This window comes from Xenopus tropicalis, chromosome 5 (assembly GCF_000004195.4).
Source record: "Xenopus tropicalis strain Nigerian chromosome 5, UCB_Xtro_10.0, whole genome shotgun sequence".
Classification (NCBI taxonomy): domain Eukaryota; kingdom Metazoa; phylum Chordata; class Amphibia; order Anura; family Pipidae; genus Xenopus; species Xenopus tropicalis.
This window is the reverse complement of record NC_030681.2, coordinates 99066893-99088059: the sequence shown is the minus strand read 5'-3', so window position 1 is coordinate 99088059 and position 21167 is coordinate 99066893. Positions and strand designations below refer to the sequence as shown.

The following is a 21167-nucleotide window of genomic DNA, read 5'->3' as shown; positions in this document are numbered from 1 at the left end:
ATCTGGCATAAAAGTAACACAGCATTTCAGAAAAAGAACATCATACCAACAGTAAAATATGGTGGTGGTAGTGTGATGGTCTGGGGTTGTTTTGCTGCTTCAGGACCTGGAAGGCTTGCTGTGATAGATGGAACCATGAATTCTACTGTCTACCAAAAAATCCTGAAGGAGAATGTCCGGCCATCTGTTCGTCAACTCAAGCTGAAGCGATCTTGGGTGCTGCAGCAGGACAATGACCCAAAACACACCAGCAAATCCACCTCTGAATGGCTGAAGAAAAACAAAATGAAGACTTTGGAGTGGCCTAGTCAAAGTCCTGACCTGAATCCTATTGAGATGTTGTGGCATGACCTTAAAAAGGCGGTTCATGCTAGAAAACCCTCAAATAAAGCTGAATTACAACAATTCTGCAAAGATGAGTGGGCCAAAATTCCTCCAGAGCGCTGTAAAGGACTCGTTGCAAGTTATCGCAAACGCTTGATTGCAGTTATTGCTGCTAAGGGTGGCCCAACCAGTTATTAGGTTCAGGGGGCAATTACTTTTTCACACAGGGCCATGTAGGTTTGGATTTTTTTTCTCCCTAAATAATAAAAACCCTCATTTAAAAACTGCATTTTGTGTTTACTTGTGTTATCTTTGACTAATAGTTAAATGTGTTTGATGATCAGAAACATTTTGTGTGACAAACATGCAAAAGAATAAGAAATCAGGAAGGGGGCAAATAGTTTTTCACACCACTGTAGATCAGCAAATAAGTTTGCACACTCTTTTTATATAGGATGATGCAGGAGAACACTAAGCAGATAAGTCACAGGCTTATATATGTTTCTGGAGCCAAGTCATCTGATCTTTGCCATTATCACTTTGAGCAGCAAATTAGACATCCCACTGTATATTGGTTCATTAAAAGCTATCATGAGCATCTAGAGAAGGACAAATAGTTTAGAAGATAATGACTATATATACTATTTTTCTAAAAATGTATAGATAGATATAGATTTCAGAGCATTGGCTACTTTGTCATGCTTACAATACAGCAAACACCCATTTTCCTGTGCATTTCAAAATAGTAATGTGCTAGTTTGTCAGGCCAAGAACTATGATAAATCGCTTAATGTAAAATCTATTGTTGTTGACAACAAAGGCCAAGCACATAAAAGATCATAAATAGACCCCAGTGCAAGGGCAAAGGCATGCATTGTGGATGAAATATGATGGCATTATAACAACTTATATTTGTCATGCTTAGTTGCAAAGGGTAAAGTTGCATCAAAGACTTACACATATACACATAAGCTCTTAACCATATATGTGTGATTTTGTCTTTTCTTTTCATTGCTCAAAACATGAATCCTGCAAATAACATTTCTTGGTGAAAGATTTTTTAATACATCCCTTTATCCCCAGTGCAATCGAGACTGCAAAAAGGAATTAAGAATTATTTCTGAAAAAAGAGCAATACTGTAAATACCACTGTATTTTTCTTGCAGTGGGATAGTTACATAGTTAAATTGGGATGAAAAATACTAGTCCATCAATTTCAACCACTCCAAATGAGTACACATAATTATACAGTCCCATCTATACACATTTACATATATAAACTATATATACCGACATCAATACTAACTGTAGATATTAGTATTACATTAGCCATGGATACTATGCTTGTTCAAGAACTCATCCAAGCCCATCTTAAAGGTATTAATTACACCATCACCTGCAAGGGAATTCCACAACCTGACTGCCAATCTACACTGTTCTAATCTGTACCTCTAATCTAAAGGGGTCGCCTCTTGTGTGCTAAATCATTTTTATGGATAAAAGAAAAGGACAGACAGACACTGCTTCTAGTAGCAATTATATATACAAATAAGTAAAAAAAACATTTTTGTAATGAATGTATATTGCAGGTTGCTTATAATTATGTTATGCAAAAGATTCTCAAAATGGCGAAAAATGTTGCGTGTCAAAAACTTTTTCGCATTTTTATTATTTCTACCAAAACGCATAACCTTGCATTTATTAACATTGAACCCTATTTTCCATTTTGCTGCCTAGTTTTCCAGTTTAGTCACAGCACTCTGCAAAGTGGCAGCATCCTGCATGGAGAAGTTTTGTTTCTCTTCCTCATGTCTTTTTTCTTCAGAATTCCGGGGCCGATGCATGCGCAGTTGAGCGAAAAGCTCAATTTTTGTTAAAGTTGGCTTTTCTCTCTACTGCGCATGAATGAAGGCTGAAGTAGGGAGAAGGCTCGCTTTGTCACATAAACCCAGGCTGGGCAGTTTTTCCCTACCAGGAGCATCGGCCAGGGGGTTTCAGGTAAGAGATTACAATCACTGGGGGGTGCCTAACATTTAGGTACTCCCCAGTGATTATAAATTCAAATAACCCTTTAAGGGTTACTTGACAATAAATAAAAGAATGATATAAGAGGGAACTGAATATCCAGTGGCTTATGCTGATGATAGTTGTAGCTTGGCAAAAACCAACTGAGTATATTTCTCGCCACTTGTACAGAGAAACACTCCTTTTTGGGTGAAAATTACAACTGGGCAGTAACCTATAGTAACCAGTCAGTAATGAGGTTTGCTCACCATCTGCTACTTTAGGTTTACACTATGGCCCTAGCACGATCAGTATAAAATTGGAGAGTGTGTATTAAAAATACGACCAGTGAAATACTCAAACTCTTTGGACTATTTAGTTACAGCTGGATTCATTTATATTAGGCTCTATATTTAAAGAGAATAACATTTAAGTGCACTGCCAGTAACAGGGTGAATTAAACTGCCTAGTTTAATTAGGGTTATCTAGGACTGGGAATTGTTTTTTCCTACCTAAGACTGATAGGGAGAAGTTGTATAGAGGAGGAAAATGCTTGTTGTTTGAAGCCTTTGGATTATAGTACAGAGCAGCTGTGGCACTGAGGATAGTGCAGAATTGCTGCCAAACTAATACACATGGACTGTTGTACAGCTAAGAAATACATATTTGTGTGAGCCAATACAAAAAGGTAGTTGTGGGAGTTGTTTAGGTCTACTGGCTGCTAATAAAGAAGGGTATTTGGGGGAAAGGCAGGATATATAATATCAGGAGACACTATTATAGGGGCTGTAGGTTTAATCTTGTTGCTAGTCTGGTAGGGGGCTGAGGGTTTAAATAATGGCATGTGCCCAACAGAGGAACCTCTATGGGGCAGAAGGAGATGGAGGAGAGCAATAGCATAGTCCAGTCCACATTTTAAATTATTTACCTAAGCCTTAATAACCCAGAGCATAACTGATGTGGCGTATGAAAGCAGGTGCCATTGATTTTGTGCCTGGCAGAACTGCTTTAGGTCAGAAGAGAGAATTAGCTATACAAACAATCCACAGTTTATTAAACTGCCAGTTTATAATAGCAATATATTTGATTTATGGCGCTAGCTAATCAAACACAATTTTGCTTGATACCCATAATTGCACAGTCCCCCAACAGCTATACTTCCAAGCAAAGATGCTCATCAACCCCAAAGCAATAATTTACATTCTAATGCTAGTGTAATCAGATGGAAATAACAGCCAGTAAAGACGGATACATCTTAGAAGAAACTGGCGTAGTGTCCTTTTATTAAGTAATTACGCACTGATAAGGTCACTCGTTGTAAAATGAAATGCAACATTATATTTTCCATGTTGCTTTGAAAAGCACATTATGCCATAAAGTGTTTTTAGTATAGTTTTGTGGTGCTACTTGGCATATGGCATGCACCAAGGGCTTAATATTTTATTAGGACATGCAAAACACTTGTAATAGGTTTTTTGTAAATCAGTATTCTTAACAGCTGCCAATATTAAATGAATGCTAAGGAATGCTAAAAGTTCTAAATGGGATAAAATAAGGTAATTTAACACTTACAGAAATAATTGGTGACATTTATACCTATTTTAACATTATATAAACTGAGCAAGAGGAGTAAGTGAAGGTAATTGCAGACAAGATCATATTTTCATGCTGGATTGTTGCTGCCGTATGTGATGTGACCTTTTCAACATTTTATAGAAAGTAAAAGGACATATTAAGTCTTCTCGGCTTTCATTCATTGAATGGCTTATTCTATTCAGTAGATCTTCATACTCCTAAATGACTTTCTGTAACAGTCTGAATCCCAGAGGCAGCTCTCTGTGCTTAGCTGTGGGCCCCATGCTAGGGGACCCAGTAGGACGTCTATATGTGATGTTGGCATAGACACAAAGAATGCTCAGTAATTTAATATGTGCAACATAAATTATGTTGCCACATTCCATAAAGCTGATAGTCCTCGCTTCTTCAACTACTAGTACATCCATCCATCCATAAGAAAGCGCATCAGATGGCAAAATGTACAACTTGGACAGACAACCTACAACACAACTGGACTGAAAAGTAGTCATAACTGCCTACATCCAGAGGTGAAATACATCCCCAGTCATTAGATAGTACAGTGAAAATAGTAAAAACTGCCTAACCAAAAGTATGGGAAGATTTTGACCAGGAGTGTTATTTACTGGCTGTAGGTGTAGGTGTCTAGTTTCCCTAGTTTTTTTAAAAAAAAAAAATAGAGGTGACCTTGTGCTAAGTCTCTTTAAACCCAGTTTTGCTGGAGGGTGAGGTTCATTCTGAAAGAGCCTGAGGTGGAGGCAGGCCTCAGTAGGAGAAGTCTGTGCACAAGAAAATCTGTAATAGCTCATTCTAGCAAAGGGATATAGGATCAGGGTAGTTAACTGAGCAGCCAGAAGCTCCAATGAAGAGACCAGAAGGGTTAGTGCCCTGGGTGTCACCTGCCAATATAAGGAATATAAGGACCCAATCGGTTAAGCTCTGAGCACTATCACCACAGAGGTTGAGTTAAATTCCAGTAAATAGCGTATTAACTATTTGTTGCAAAATTCAATGTCACCCAAGTCAACATAAGATCAGTTTTATGAAGTCAGTGTGAAGTATGTATGAAGTATCTGTGTATGAAGTCAGTGTGGTTAACCCTTCCTCCCCCAATACAGCAAAGCCCCACATAAAAAGAAGAGTTTCAATGAGTTGTATCTTCCAAGTCTACTGCCAAGTCTAGGTAACCCATCTGAAGGTAATATTCAATGGGGGGTACCCCATAGCTATGCTTGTGTAGCAGATGACAGAAGCAATGGGAGTGAGAAGAACAGAAAAGTTTGAAAACACTTACTAAAAGCAAAGCATAAAAAAAATTGGATAAATATGTACCAAGAAAAAGCATTAAACAGTCCCTTTTTACCATATTTTCCCAAACAGCATGCCATGATTACCACTATAAAGTACGATTTTTTTATGACAGTGTCCCTTAACAAAGCCCAGAACAACCTACCGGCCAATAGCGTCTCCCTGTTGATATTTGGTATAACATAATGATAAACAGGAGAAATCTTTCCAAAATGTCAGTTTCTTTTTGAACGCATTTATATGCATGTTATATAGACTTAATTATAGTTTGGGAATTCAGCATCCATGGTAACTTGGTTTGTGTGGGTTGATAAACCTGACTACCGTTAACAGACTGCTTTCTAAATTTAACTGCTCTTTACATCTTTTTAACTAAGAATAATAAAGTTCATGCGTAAAATTTGATGCAAATTTTTATTGTTGTTTATTAGGAATTCTAAAAACAATAAACTACAGAATTATTATTACGGTCTCGAATATCCTTAAACCACATTTACATGTTTAAGAACATTAAGAATTCTGGTTTTAAATCTGGAGATGTTTGTTTTCAATTCATAACATGCACAAAAAATGTGGGGATTTAGAGACGTAAATGAGGAGGAAAGTGTTCACAAACAGGTCTGTTTTGTATATTTCACCAGTGAATGTACTGTATATGGCACAGTTCCACTTCATTTCCAGAGGGACTGTATAAACTCTTGCAAGGATTGCACAGTTGTGCTTGGTGGTGCTTTTTATGGCCACTTACAAATGATGATGAGGACAGAGGACTCTAACTCCACTGCAGCATTAGGAAAACTCTCAGAGGTACATGGCAGCCAGTGCAGCCTCACACTATTTGTTGATTATTATTATTACTGTAAGGAAATACGTAAAGCACCTTGAAATGCTCCATATAGTTTTTATTTAGTATTTTTCTAGTACCAGGTATGATATGTTATCTGGGAACTCGTTTGTACTTGATCACAACTTAAATATAGTTAATCCTTATTGGAGGCAAAACAATTATATTGGGTTTATTTATTGTTTCAGTTTCTTTTATTAGATCCAAATTATTAGGACCCCTTATTCAAAAAAACCCAGGTCCTGAGCATTCTGGATAACAGGTCCCATACCTGCACTTGTATTTGGATTTACTTTATTTGTATTACATAGTATGTACACTATGTTAGTATAAATAATGATGGAAAGACACAATTTTCCATGATAAACTAATTTATGTTCACCAAATATAGTGCTGAAATAATGTAAAGCATGTTTAGTACAGAACATACACTTGAAACACAGATGCTCTTATGTTAAAAGCTGTTTTTTAACATACAAACTTTTTCCATGATGATGATGATGTTCATGTACAGTCTGTTGTTGAATACAGTTTTAGGTGCTTCATCGGTGAAGGGTGCTTACAGGGGTTTTCTTGGCATTTTGCTTCTGCAGATGGAAGCCTTTACCTGATTCCTATTCTTACCACTTCTGCACTTGCACTGGGGCACTATCACTAGTGTAGAGGACACAATTGCACTCTCCTATACTAACAGAGCATTATTTCTCCTTAGAAAAAAGTAGCCTGCTCTTAAAGTTACAGGTCCAACTAGTAAAATGCAGTCTGAGCCTAGGTTTTTACAATGCCTCATAGCATAAATACCCCTTGAACTGGGTGTTGCACTTCAACAACTAAAGTGCTGCAGGATGATGCATATTTTTCTCACATTTGAAAATGGAAATGAAAGCTCGCATTTGACTTGGTTCTCAGAAAAATCTTCTGTGCAGGATTCAGTTGAATAAAAAAAATGATGGGTTTAGTGCTACCTTAGTGGACCAATAGCCTCATTTTTTACCCTCTATAATATATAATGCAGGGATCACAGAAAGTTTCCTATAGTTGTGAGCTGATATTGAACATAAATTGCAAACCTTCTTTAAAACTGCTGCTTGCAACGTTTATTCATTATAACAATCTACTCCATCAATGACAGCTTGGGAAGAAATGTTTGCAGGAACAAAACTGTTCCCTCAGCATCCTGAAAAGAACAAACCATGTCAGTATATCTTAAATTCTATGCTATAGTGGATATGATACAGGTATGGGACCCAATATCCAGAATGCTCGGGACCTGTGGTTTTCCGGATAAGGGGTCTTTCCGTAATTCGGATCTCCTACCTAAAGTCTGCTAAAAACATTATTTAAACAGTAATTAAACCCAATAGGATTGTTTTGCCTCCTATAAGGATTAATTATATCTTAGTTGGGATCAAGTACAAGTTACTGTTTTAATCATTTTTAAAAATGTGAATTATTTGATTAAAATGGAGTCTATGGGAGATGGCCTTTCCGTAATTCGGAACTTTCTGGATAATGGGTTTCCGGATAAGGGGTCCGATACCTGTACTGTACAAGCAAATCCAATGTTACAGCAGCTTAATTTTCTATCCTACTGTTATGGGGGAATGTAATAAAATTTGTAAATGGAAAAAACTGAGTACAAATAAAAACAAAAAATTCGCATTTCACAATTTTATATTTTTCATTAGACTGTTACTGCATTATGAATTTCAATTGAGCATAGCGAGCGCTTAAGATCGCTTTCTTTACATCAATAAAAGGCGTCATGACCGGGCTTGGGTTTTACCAATCCTATGTGTGCCATAAGTTTAAAGGGTTCTCTCTCCTATTGCAGTGCACTGTATTCCTACAACATCCTATTCCCTGTATTTCTCTGGAATCCCTCTGGTGACTTTGCTAAGAAACCATACATCAGTTAAGTATTAGGGTTCATTTACCATTACAGCCACAGTTACAGTACACAACAATGGAAGCAGTCATTCCTTTTACTGACACCATTCATTACTGTACTGGGTCTAAAGACCTTTCTTGTACTTTCCTAGAGTTGTGCCTGCTGAATAGGAGAAGCCTGACGCTCCAAATACCTTCAAGATAAATCCATTGTTCCCACTGCACAGCGCAATGGCATCATCCTCAAAGCTGGAATAGTGGGGAAATGCTCACTATGGATAAAACACCTAGCACATTGCTTTCCAAATTACACTTAAGGTCTACCAGCAAATGGCAAAGAGGGGTTTCTGGGGGCCCTACAAACCCACATTGCAGAACCTAACAAATGGCAATATTTTTACTTTTATTTGTATTTTAACTCTTCTAACATTCTACCGGATTAGAATGGAGCTTAGAGTGTTCTTTTTGTTTTTTTTGGTGGAGGGATCACAGAATTTCCTGGCATTATTGGTGGTTCCTGGCATAATAGTGTTCTGATACCACCTGTGGCTAAACACAAGGCCAGCTCATAGACGGGCAAGTGGAGCCTACTTTCATGCAGTCATTATCTACAAGGCTAACACTGACAAAGGGTATACATGATATATAATATACTGGTTTGATTCTAGCAAGGGTACTATTTGCAAACAATTTGTATGTTCTCCTCGCTGCCTGGGCTTCCTCTGACTACTCTGGTTTTCTCCCACACTCCAAAATCCAAATGACCGTCCATAAAGCTGACCATAATATGTAAACGTAATTGAGACCTTAGATTGTAAACTGAACTTGAGTGGGCAGAGTATTTAGTAACTTGCATACAAAAAAGCTTAATGTTATGCAGCTGTATAAGATTGTATGTCTCAGGCCCTTGTAATTTCTTCCACCACTCATGCATATGTAACATACTACTGGGACCCAGGGCATTATTTTTTCCTTCTGCTGAAGAAATTCGAGGCCAGTCTAGCATCAATGGAATAGTGTTATATACACTTGATCCTAATGTGCTGTTATGCCAAATGTGTGCCTGGTCTAGGGAATAAGGCTTTGCTTACTTTGGAAGAAAGCCTGTGTGTGGTTGGCATGATAAGAAGTGCTCTAAGGAGTTGTGCATTGCTTTTCCTTAAAAAAAACTCCTCATTCTTGCTTTTCTCATCTGCAGGAGTTATTCAGGGACCAGAGACATCCAGTTTTATCAAGATATATATGATGGCAGATACCTCTGCTAATTTATGAAACTCCTTCAGGAGATGACCCTATGTTGAGGAGAATCACTGGATATTCCAGGAACCAACATCAATGGGAAATAAGCCAAATGAACAAATTTATATATATAACATTTTGTAATTACAGCCAAATAATAATACCCTAATGAAATATGACTGAGCCAACAAATCACAGGACTCATTAAAGCTGTCTGTGAGTTTTGTTGGCGCTGTAGAAAAATAAAACGTAGTTTTAATAGATACCCTTTGCCACAACCCAAAGTTCCAACTTTCAGTGTAACCGTAATCTCTGCTCATATCCTTCCTCAATATAAAATGAATTACCACCCAATTTCTTTGGGTGACCAAAAGGTAGAGAATTACTTGAAAACATGAAAAGCAGAAAAATCCTGTAACGCTGATGAGGTCAAAGTATATCCACAGGGGTTGAGATAAGTAAAGGAGTACAGCCTGGTATCATGGGTTTCTGAGTGTCCAAGAAGGGGTCCCAGTTCCACAGTGGTCCTTGCACCCCAGGGTTCTAGTTACTTTATTGCACACTGTTTGGAGTAGCAGGAATGGGAAAACACCAAGATTTAAAGCAAATAAAACCAGTGACTGAGCTGGCAGCAAGGGTCATGAAACACGCAGCAATGGTTGAGCTGGCAATGAACAAGGCAGAGGTCTGCTAAACAGGAAAAAAGGTCTACAGTATTTACCTAATCTGCACCAGTTTAATCTAAGGTGTTTTCTGCATTAGTTCAAGGGGCAATAGAGTAATCTCTCTTCCTTACTTGACTCCTCAGGTATCTTGCTGGCAATTATATTCTCAAAAGAAGATAGAGAAACAGGATACTATTCAAACGTATCCAGATTTTCTACAATGTCTTTACATATCTCCAACCAAGTTATGTCTTTAAAAGCTTCAATATTAAATTAATTATAAACAATTTTACTGATCATTTCATTTACATATTGCTATGTTACTGCTTTCCTGGAGAACAGTGCAGACTCTGGAGCTGCCGTCTGAGGCAGCCCTGATTCCGCCCCCCCCCCCCATTGCTCTATGCACTAGAAGAGCCACATTTCCTCTTGCTGTCTTAGTTCTCACCTTGCCTCGTGGTAGGGGTGGCCCTGTTGAAGAAGCCACAAGAATTAGGGAACCAAAGAATTATGGCCTGAAGCAAGGTTTTAAGGATTTTTCTTGATACAAAAATACAAAGAATGTCTAGATCAAGGCTGTGTAATGAAGAATTCCTTCAACTTAAATCAAATCTTAATCTGACCTGTTTATAAAACCAAAAAGTTTGCAGACACATTAATAACTAGGCACCAAATAATTATATAGCAGGGCTGTCACTTGTAAGGATTGTACCTTGACAGAGAAGTCTAGTTGCCTTAAATTCTATAATTTACCTAAGTGAGGTGAATTTACCCAAGTGAGATGAAAATACTAGGTTATACAAGGCTGAAAAATACAGTTAATGAAAACCAAGTTTGTTTGAAATATTGCAATAACAAACAAAACAGACATGCTTTCTTGAACAGAGTATATTCATTCCTGTACACAATTGCAGCTCAATGGCATATGTTGCAAATATTAATAAATAGTCGTCATTGACATGGTTACAAATGCTGGAATGCTAAAAGTCACAAAAACCCTTAGGATCCATGCAGGGAGCACTTGCACCTGTGTTTTTGGTCCACACAAGTGATAGTATAATTCACATGAACATGTCATTATCAATAGTAATACAGGACTGCACTATAACACAGGCTTCCCTTATTTTGTGAGGAGGTCCCTTTCCAAGTCAGTGTATTAAACAACAGGCCGTCTGCAAAACAACTATTGCCAGGAATTATTTTTATTAAAACCCCCTCACAAATGAACCCCTTAAGCCAACTGTACTAAATGGTTAAACCAAATACTATGGGTACATTTTAAGAAAAAACTAAAATCCACAGTTGGAACAGCCATCAAATCTCAGCTCTGGCCATTGTATTCTTCCCAGCAGATAGTTCTTCAGTTCTAACCCCCAAATGATATGCAACCATGCATATTAAACCTGTGTATGGCTATGTGTTGTTGGCTTGGTGCCGGGGTCATTTTCAGTCTATGTGCAGAAGTTTAGTTAAAGATTATTAAAATTGTTTCTTCTTAAAATTGTTTTGTCTTTTGTTTCTTTTATTTTAGTTGTATTAATTCATATACTTCTTTGTCCTTATCACTTATTTTCAGCAACCATGTTTTCCAAAGGCATTGCCCAATATTGCCCATCTGCAGCTTTCCCCCAGAGCACCAATTCAATGATAACAACTAACCTTTGATTCACAACAGTGCACATAAGTTTAATGACTGAAAGCTGCTTTAATTTCAGTCCCTCTCATCTCACCTCCCCGTGGGGCCTATAGTGAGAAAGAGAGGGTTTTGCATAGAATATCTAATTCAGATATACCGCAAACAGCTTGGATTATGATTCTCATCAGGTACAGCATTGCCAGAAATAGAACAGCAGTATCTTGAGCTACTGAAGAATAATTCTCTCACACTTTTTCAAGACTAAAACACATGACTTAAACAATCTTATACGCTTTAGGGCCTTTAGCACTTTTTTTCTGAGCTGAGAGGTTTTTAAACATGAATTATTCAGATACTCTGTATTACATAAATCCAAAATAATTTAAATCTGTTTGTAGCTCCTTCTCTCTGTGATCAGTGTTCCCCATATGGTTTCCCTGCTTGCCTAACTAGTCCTCTGCAAAGCATTACACTAACTTTCATCCCTGGGGAGGCCACTACATACAATATGAGAGTGAATGAAAACCTATATATTTGTGTATGCTGTGTGGCACAAATACCCTAGGCAACCAGTTATTTAGCAACCTGAGCTGGGAAGCAAACAGAAGTGCTATCATCTGGGGAATAAATATAAACCATAGAAAGTACGAGAATCTTCAGCCATACTATAGAGTATTTTAGTTACACAGACTTAGCTGGTCAACCTTTAGCTTCTCACTCTGCTACAGTGAGATTTGGGTTAAGGGCTTTTTTGTTGCCTTAAATATTCCTGAATGTCAGTTTGGATCTGTTTTTTTTTGGAATTTATATGTCATCCTAAATATTGTTATAGATATAAAGCAGGATGACTGGAACAGCATTTTCTTTCATTTATAGGAACCTCACTAAGATGTAAGAGGGGCTGTGAGCCTCGAGGAGCTCAAATCCCCCCGAGGCCTAATTATTAGCAAACAATATTACTCAAAGAGGTCTGGCAGGAGCTTTTACATAAAATATTACAGTACCATCCAGATAATACAGTATTATAGAACACTAACAAGACACTCTAATACAAGAACATAGGTTGTTTGTTGGTGGTCACTAGGGTGATCTTCACCTGAGGAAGGGAGACAGGAGCCCCCAATACATAGTGCATGACACACACTGTTTGAACTGTATAATTTACATCACATTACATTATGTATAGCCTGGTATTTATATGTAGTAAGCCAGCCCATGGATTTCATGTTTCATGCATTCAGTTTGCTCTTTCCAGGGCCTTTCTCTGCTGCTGATTTATGACCATCAATAAAAAGAAAATGAAGACTAATATGTCATATCAGTCTACTGGCAGAAACAGAAATCCTATACTATAGGTTCTGTATTTAACAGGCATGCATTTCTGAAATGACAGTTATTGAAAGGCTGGTTTAAGCATTATTATAATTAAATTACTAATTTGTTTCTTGAGGGGGGGAAAGCTGTTATTAAACCCATTTAACCTTTATTTTGACAGTTCCTGTACCAGACCTTGTTTAAGAAATCAGTCAAATTAATTTGATCCAAAGGAATGTCTCTTGTTTTTTGATTGATTTTATGTGAAAAAAAGATATATTATCTGTCTATTATCCCCTCAAATTAACTTGTAAATAGTAATCATGTCCCCTTGCAGTCGCCTTTTCTCCAGAGAAAACAACCCCAACCTTGACAGTCTCCCCTCATAGTTGAAATCTTCCATCCCCTTTACCAGTTTAGTAGCACGCCTTTGCACTCTCTCCAGCTCATTAATATCCTTCTTAAAGACTGGAGCCCAAAACTGCACTGCATACTCAAGGTGAGGCCTTACCAGGGATCTATAAAGTTGCAGATTTTTTCCCATGCCAAAATTATTTCCATCTCTCAAATGAACACCCTTTTTAATGCAAGACAGCGCTTTATTTGTTTTGGTAGCTACTGAATGACACTGTCTAGAGTTACACAGCTTGTTATCCACAAAGCTCCTCAAAACCTTCTCAGTCAAGGAGGCCCCCTAACACACTACCATTTGGGGTAATCTTCTTCTCAGCCATTGTCTTCCAGTGCCACAACATCCTCTGCTTTACCGCATTACAAAAATTGTCAAATAATTTTGTACCACACATATGCTCACTGAGATGATGTCATGGAGACGGTGCATTTTTGGAAGAAGAGGATTGGAGTGTAAAGCAAACAACTACTTGGCAGTCTTTCTTGTCCTTTCAATTCACAAAGGTTATGTCTAAGTGCCTTAAGTTATAGCACTTTCAAAAGGAATTTGTACTAGAAGTAGTGCTTGAAAAAAATGTTTTGCCTGTTGCCATTTATCATGTTATTTTGAAAGCAGTTTTCCTTCTGACATTTTGCGCATTCAGTTCTTGGTGATTCAGCTGAACAGCAGTATCTTATGAGACTGTCATACCTGAGTTCTTGAGATAATTTACTCATACAAAACACCATTTAAAATATTGGCATTCTGGCTTTCTGCTTGAAACTGGAATTCTAAGAAATCCTAAAAATGTAGTTTTAAGGACATTACTCACTGATGGATGATAAACATAGGTAATATGAAAAGATTTGCATAATTTGATGGCCATAGAGGTCATATTTATTAACTGTTACATTTCCCACTTCACAGGTTTGTTGTTTATAATTTGTTTTTGTGAAAATGTATACATTTTGGGGAGGGGGTTAGGGTTATAGTTATGCAGTCTGTCCTTGTTTCAGCCTAGTTATAAAGAAATTTGCAAAACATTTGAACCACTCTAAAAAGTGTTATTAACCATTGTATTTTGCATGAAACTGTCAAAGTCCATCAAGATAGAACTGAATTGATGCCTGAACTGATAATCAGATAATAAATTAATCTTTCACTGCTAATTTTATCTAGTATTCATATATAAAAAAGATTATAACAATAAATTCCTCACCATCCCACAACTAGGGAATTTAAGACCTAAATAGGGCATATTCATAAATGTCAATCAGATGCAAAACATCAACACTATTCACAAAAGTACTTTTGTCCCTACATGGGAGAGTGCTAATGTGGACAAGCAAAGGGAACCCAGGAATTATCAGCAGTCTGATCCTTGAATGATGAACCTCCCAGACAAGCAAGGTATTTCATGCAAAGAAAAAGAAACCATAAAGGGTAATAATGTCACACTATTAGGGGCCGATTTACTAATCCACGAACGGATCGAAAGCATCCAAATGCGTTTTTTTCGTAATGATCGATATTTTGCAGTTTTTTTCGTCACCGTCGCGACTTTTTCGTAGCCGTTACGACTTGCGCGAATTGTCGCGTCTTTTTCGTAGCTGTCGTGAAAAAATCAGAAAAGTTTGCCCGCCGTTTACTAGCTCTCAATACGAAAAAGTCGCGACAATTTGCGCAAGTCGTAACGGCTACGAAAAAGTCACAACAATTAGCGCAAGTCGTAACGGCTACAAAAACCGCAAAAATACGAAAAAGTCTCAAAATGTTCGTTTCCAATCCGATTTTTTTCCCATTCGGATTCGTGGATTAGCCCCTTAGTGTTGAGTGAATCTGTACTGCAACATTTTTTGTCACCTGCGTCTTTTTTTTGCTACGACTGCGCCCAATTTGATGCAATCGCAGCTTTTTTGGACGTGCAACAAATTTTTTGCCTACAATTTTTTGTGGCAGTTTCATGAAACAATTCGCCATTGGTGCAATGACGGAAAATCACTGCAAATTCGTGCCTGGCAAAAACGTTCACTCATCACTACACACTATGAAACAAAGATTCCATAAAATTAAAACTGCACAGTTTATCATCATTAAATAGTAGCTGGGAACAGAAAATAAGAAGCAGCACAATATTCTAAAATAAAACATGTTTGCAAAGAGTGTTTGATAAAATAAAAAAGTGCACATCTATTTTTTGAGTAATCTTGTTCCTTTCAGAATACAAACAAATGATAATTTTACATCCCTATAACACCAGACATGAGTTTTTTTGAGATTTACTATGTGACAAAATGGCTAAAAATCCGAATCTGAGCTAAAACTTTCTGAGATTATGTAGAAGTCAATGTCAGATGCCCATTTGCTCTCCCTGGAGGATCCTTCTTTGCTACAAAACTTTAGAGGTTTTTGGATTTTGGACACTGTTTTTTTGTGCAACAATTAAAAAAAGTAGAGGTTTCGAAACAACAGGTAAAAAAATTTGGAGTTTCGCGACATTTCTGGAAATTTTTCAGTTCAGACTTTTTAGTAAGGGGCAGATTTATCAAAATGTGAGATTAAAACTCCCTACAGAAAAACTCACTGATGTTTTATTCGTTCCTATGGGATTTTTTTAAGTGTATTTATCAAATGGTGAGTTCTAACTTTCACTTTGATAAATACACTTCTTAAAATCTCATAGCAATGAATAGAACATGGGTGAGTTTTCATGTATTAAGCGCTAAATTCACATTTTGATAAATCAGCCCCTAAATGTCATACATTTGTGGAAATAAGTTTATTCACATTTTTAAAAAGAAAATGTTAGTTTTAGTAAATCTGCCCCATAATTAACAGCAGTTTGAAATACCAAAACACTGTATTAGAGAGCAGAACTTTTCTGCCCCCAATGTTATACTTACCCCTGTATACACTGTCAGTATTGGAAGTAGCTCTTCATCCCCAGCACAAGCAAACTGCTAACAGTAGTCAGTCTGTCAAGCAGGGTACTGGTCTTTACTAGTGATGACCAAAACTGCCCCATTTTGCTTTGCTACAAAATTTTGCAAAACTTAAGCAGACATTTTGCCAAATGCACTGGAGTCAGTGGACATTTTTTCTGAAGGTTCTTCTCAAGACAAATGCTTTAGAGTCAATGAGCATTTTTCATACACGAAAAAAATGCTATATTTTTGTTGACAAAACAAAAGGTACAGTGAAATTCTATTGCAGATTCACAGCCATGTTGCCAATCACATAAATGCCAATTTCACTGCAAATCTGTAACAGGTGAAAAACTTTGCTCATCCCTAGTCTTCACTTGCTTTTTGTGGCAATGGAACTTTCTGCTGTAATAAAAAAATACAAACAGGGAACCTACTCACTACAGAAATGTGATTAGAGGCGCAGACAGGGAAGAGACAAAAAAGGTTGCCAGACAGGCAATAGGTCAGGGCAAGCCGCAAATTAAAAGGTCAAACAGAGATCAAAACCAGGAACTACTGCTACAGTAAGTAATAGGTATGGGCAGGAACTGAGACAGAAACCAGCTTAGGAAAGTGCAGTAACAGACCTTATATAACAAAAAGGCAGCAAAAACCAAGATGAACATCTAGAAATGACTCTAAGCACAAGGAAGGCAGAACATTCACATCCCTGGGTCCTAATGTAAGTGCACATACACTTAGATGGGTACTTAGGAATCAGAAAATAGCAGGTTATACCAGCACACATTACATGGACATAGATATCATAGACATTCATAAACATATAGTAGCAGTGAACCCCCGGCAAATGTAATGGCAGTCACCCTCCAGGAAGCACTCCTACTGATGCACATACAGTATACTGAAACAAGAATGAAAATGGCACACAGCACATATACTGATGGAACAGTAGTAGCAGTACCCCTCAATAGATATACTGAAACAGCGGTTGCAAAGATCTCCACCCCAACTAATGATTTGCGCTTCAAGTATTTAATTTTCTTTAATTACTGTACAGTATTTAGCTTTTGTATTGTAATACTAATGTAATCTTTAAGGTACTGGTGGCAAAGATCTAATTGGTGGGACCCTCAGCACATTTTGCCAGTATTGTGTCCACCCTTCTACACACACATAAGCAATAGTACAAGGTATTGTCTGAAATTTAATGAAACTGTAGCATTATCTTTCCAGACCTCTCCACCATCACCATGTTCTTATGTTTGTAGTGGTGAAAACAGCACATTAATCTTGATACTGTTTTATAAAAATAAATAAATAAAATAATGTGTGGCATGCATGAGAAGTCAACAAGTTTCTTGGGTGATAATGTTCCACTCTGGAGATTTTTGAAACCTTGGTTCATGTTCATATTAATAAACAGTAAAAAAATTATTGCAGTAAAAATGAATGAACAAGCAGTGTGTACTTTTCGATGAAAGTCTATTTCTTTACTGATTTTTCTTCAAGTGATTAACCACTGCTTTGCTATCAAACAACCATGCATTTTTCTTTTTTTTGGCCTGCCGGCCCACTCCGACATTATTCAAGTTCACCTGAAATGTATGATTTTTACCTAAAACTTGCACAATGTTTCCAGAGCTGTTGGTTATAAAAGCTGCTTTATACTTACATTTCCTGTTGCATTGTGCTTAGTACAGGGGCACCTAAAATAGTATTATTTCAACTCTGTGCATGTTACATAGCAGACTCTGAAGTTGTTCTTCTTTTGGGAACAACAGGTTGCCTATGGGAAAACCATAAGTGTTTATCTTTGTCCATCAATGCATAAAAACCTCCCTCTACAACACATAATTTTTAGGAAAAAGAAAGAAAGAGTACATGACCCAATCCATCATAGATCCTCTAGTCTCTCTGAGAATCTTCTGCATTTCTAATACATTAGGTTTAAGGTTATTCTTAGCTACTATAAGCCTTCTATTCATTTTCAGCTCGCAGCCTGTCAGCCAGAACCAGTGTTCTCGCATTAGCTTGATGTTAAAGATGACCTTCACTTCTACTTGTCTATATTTAGTCATTGCTCCATTTATTTCATTCTGCATAGGTGACAGTTTTATACCTGCAAACATAGCTTTGGATTATTGCATGATGATGATATTTTTAGTCAAAGAGGTGTAACATTATACAGGAGCTCTTGTAAATTGCACAAGATGCTTAAATGCAATTCCTGCTGAGCACTCATTCAACTGAGAATATATGGGGGGATTCATCAGAAAAAAAAATATTTTTTTTTATAGATATATGCACAAAGAAGAATATAAACTTCCATATCACAATGTTATATTATTCATTAAACAATTATTACATTGTGAATTTTAATTGCATGTAGTATATCCTGCTTAAAAGTGGGGTGTATTTAATAAAACATTTTATTACATACATTGTGCCCTGGTGAAAAATATTGCAATTTTTTTGCCACTGGTGGGTTCATATATTTTTGTGGGTTTGACCCAAGTATAGCTTAATGCACAGAGTGCAGAGGACCTCTTGTATTTGTCAGTATGAATTTTATGATCACAGCACCCCTGCCTAATGGTTTAACATTTTAATGGTGAGTGCAACTTTTCCTTTTTGCTATACTGTATATGTGTATACTGTATGTGTATGCCAAGTCATTTGAAAGGGAAAATGAGTAAAGTACATATTGATTAATCTGAATATTTATCTATCTGCAACATATACTGGTCAGTTGAATTACAACATTTTTTGTTGCATGTCTATGAGTTACTGGTGCATTTGTGCAGCCTCCAAAGTGTAAATCATGGGATCTACTCATTATGTATTATTAGCATCAATCCAATCATGTGCTTAAAATGCATCTTCGTTATTATTTATTCAAGGGGTGAAGATTCTTTGTAAAATCGCCTAAAAATGATGTTTTGTTATTGTCCATTTATCCTGTGGTAAATATGCTGTATCCCTTTATGTGACTTCTGCTGCAACTTTTCACTTCTGTCTAAATTCATCCTTTATATTTTAGATAATATTCTCTCATAATTGGGCAGATTATTAAAATTGTAAAATTAGAAAATTCCACCACTCTCTATTCATTTCTACGGGATTTTTAGTGAAATGAGTGAAAGTTCACCATTTTATAAATACACATCTAAAAGTCACATAGGAATGAACAGGGATTGGTCGCATTTTATTGCGGTGAGCTCTAACTTCACTGCCCCATGGTATCTGTGCTATCATGCTATATGATCATTTCTATAAATCTCTTTCCAAGACCATTTTCTTGCCTGTAAATTATAGATTTATTGTGGTGACTGTCCACCTCTAGAAAGGCTAGAGAAAGCTGAAATCCTAACAGCTGTTAAACCATTATGCACAGGCATTTCAGTCACAGTTTCCTAGACAAGAAAACCACTTAGATCAACCAAGCAATATAATAGCACAGAAGGATAATTAAAGACAAGCATTTTTTTTTAAAATAGTGAGAGATATACCATTGAGAAAAAAAAATAAAACTCATCTATATTGCTTTTCATGCTTCCAAATAGTCTCCTATATGTCAGAAAGATATTTTTTACAGTACATTGATCTTAGAAGTGGCTTCAGGTTCCCCCAGGGTACTTATATCTTTGTGAACCTACAGCCAACTGTAGTGGTTGATATAGTGCAAAGGACATCAGATCTAGGGGCCCATTCATGAAACCACAATTTTTTTTCATTAAAAAATCATATTTTTTCTAATTTTTAGAACTTTTCGTAATGACCACCCTAATATCATTAAAATAGTACGGCTTTTTCAGAGTTTTCGTTAACTTCTATGAAAAAGTCGTATTTTTCTCAAAGACTATGACCATTTTGGAATTCATTGAAGCTTTGGTATCATGTCTTTTGGCCAGGTTTGAGCTGCAGAGTGCCATTGAGTCCTATGGAAGGCTTCCAAAATCATGCACTGATGTTTCAAAGCCAGAAAGGTTTTCACATCGTTTATGATCATTCGGATCTGAAAATTTTGTGACTTTCGGATCTCAACCACAATATTTTCGTATGACCAATAAATTAATTTTTGTGCAATTTTCGAACATCAGAAATTATTGTGCTTTTAACAGCGAAAATTTGTGGTTTAAAGAATGGGCTCCCTAGTGTCCATGCAGCTTATGTTTGCTCTCAGCAATCATCTATGGTTTCCATATTCCCTGCTGAACACAAACACATGGAATGAGTCATGTTGGACATGACATTCTTCCTCACTATTCAAAAAGTATAAGAAATGGTAAAAACCCTGCATAACTATTGTATGCAGGTGTATGTATTCAGAATTGCTTTCCGATTGACTCCTGTGAGTTGTAAAGTCTTGCATTTGATAAGTAAAAAGGCTCCTATGTAATGTATGGTAAAGTGAATCCCCATGACTGCTCTGGTCAGTTTGTCAACCATATGCATGCGTGTCAGGAAAATAATTGCAGTGTCTACTGAATTAGCCCGGTAGACCCCAAAGAATAACACTTTTGTTGCCCTTTAATATGAATATTGTTAATATTAAGTTAAATGGGACATTTTAACAGCTTCTACCATATCTTCCAGTTGGTGTTTTAGGTTTATATTATAATGTAGAAGAATGATTCTAACTACTTATCTCAACATATACTACAAGGTAAATCTTGGAACGTAAAGCAACATAGTCCTGCTCTCAATTTTGGCTTGGTTTGGCCCTAAGTTTGGGCACAAAACATGCACACAACATCAAGGCTGCATCCTATACCAGAAATGAATAGTTAACCACATTACCTTTACTCAAGAGACCGGCATTAAGGGGCAGATTTATAAAAATGTGAGTTTAGAGCTTAATACATAAAAACTCACCCACGTTCTATTTATTCCTATGGCATTTTAATAAGTGTATTTACCATACAAACCCCTTTAAAACCTCAGTGTGAGCAAAATTTATGTAACTGACAGAGCAACTGGTCATTTCAAAGATCCAGAAATATTGTACTCAGATAAGCCTTTCAGCATTAGACCTGTGCTTGATACTATT

At 36.8% G+C, this 21167-nt stretch overlaps 1 protein-coding gene across 3 annotated transcripts in view; it reads right to left on the bottom strand.

Annotated features, from left to right (window-relative positions):
- dlgap2 (discs, large homolog-associated protein 2) overlaps window positions 1–21167 on the bottom strand; it is a 252368-nt gene that overhangs the window by 92869 nt on the left and 138332 nt on the right. The gene's annotated exons all lie outside the window — the stretch shown is intronic.